The 674-nt window shown below is 41.5% G+C and overlaps 1 non-coding gene across 1 annotated transcript; it reads left to right on the forward strand.

Annotated features, from left to right (window-relative positions):
- The first annotated feature begins 293 nt into the window (after positions 1 to 293).
- trnaa-agc (transfer RNA alanine (anticodon AGC)) lies at positions 294 to 366 on the forward strand. The gene has a single exon. It is a non-coding gene; the product is annotated as a tRNA-Ala (tRNA).
- The last annotated feature ends 308 nt before the right edge of the window (positions 367 to 674 follow it).

The following is a 674-nucleotide window of genomic DNA, read 5'->3' on the forward strand; positions in this document are numbered from 1 at the left end:
GTCGAATTTAAATTTAAATATAAATGATTATTTGATGATTGTAATTAAAAAATAATAACTGCCCAAGTAAATACCACGATAAAGACTCTACCAGCTGGTGGAAAAGCAAAGACTGAACCAAGACATAACAGCCTTCTTCTTCTCTAGTTCACATCCTCGTTTCAAAAGCTTTAAATGTTTCTACAGACAGATTTCTGAACGTTGTCTCATTAAACATCGAGAAAAATATTATAGAAACCTAAAGCTTGTCAAACAGCTGCAGATGTTGTGCAGCCTGTTCCTTTCAGACATGAGGGGAATTAGCTCAAATGGTAGAGCGCTCGCTTAGCATGTGAGAGGTAGCGGGATCGATGCCCGCATTCTCCACAACATCTTTCTTCTCTCATCTCAAACAGCAGTCCTCCAGCTCGTACTGTGCCTATAGTTTATGTTGGAATGAAGATCACAGTCAGGTGACAGTAGTTGTGGTTTCCATGAACATGGAGACTCCACGCAGAAAGGTCCTGGGTGTCCTCACTGGGACGTGAACCAGCGACCTTCTAGCTGCGAAGCAACAATGCTAACAAAGGAGAGTAGTGAGGGAGGTCAGTGGAGAATCTTTCAATTACTTAAATGCAGCTCGAGGAGACAAGAAGCAAAGAGGAGTTTAGAGCCTGTAAATACTTTTATCACCT

Source organism: Stegastes partitus, unplaced genomic scaffold (genome assembly GCF_000690725.1).
Source record: "Stegastes partitus isolate 25-593 unplaced genomic scaffold, Stegastes_partitus-1.0.2 Scaffold2085, whole genome shotgun sequence".
Taxonomy (NCBI): Eukaryota; Metazoa; Chordata; class Actinopteri; family Pomacentridae; genus Stegastes; species Stegastes partitus.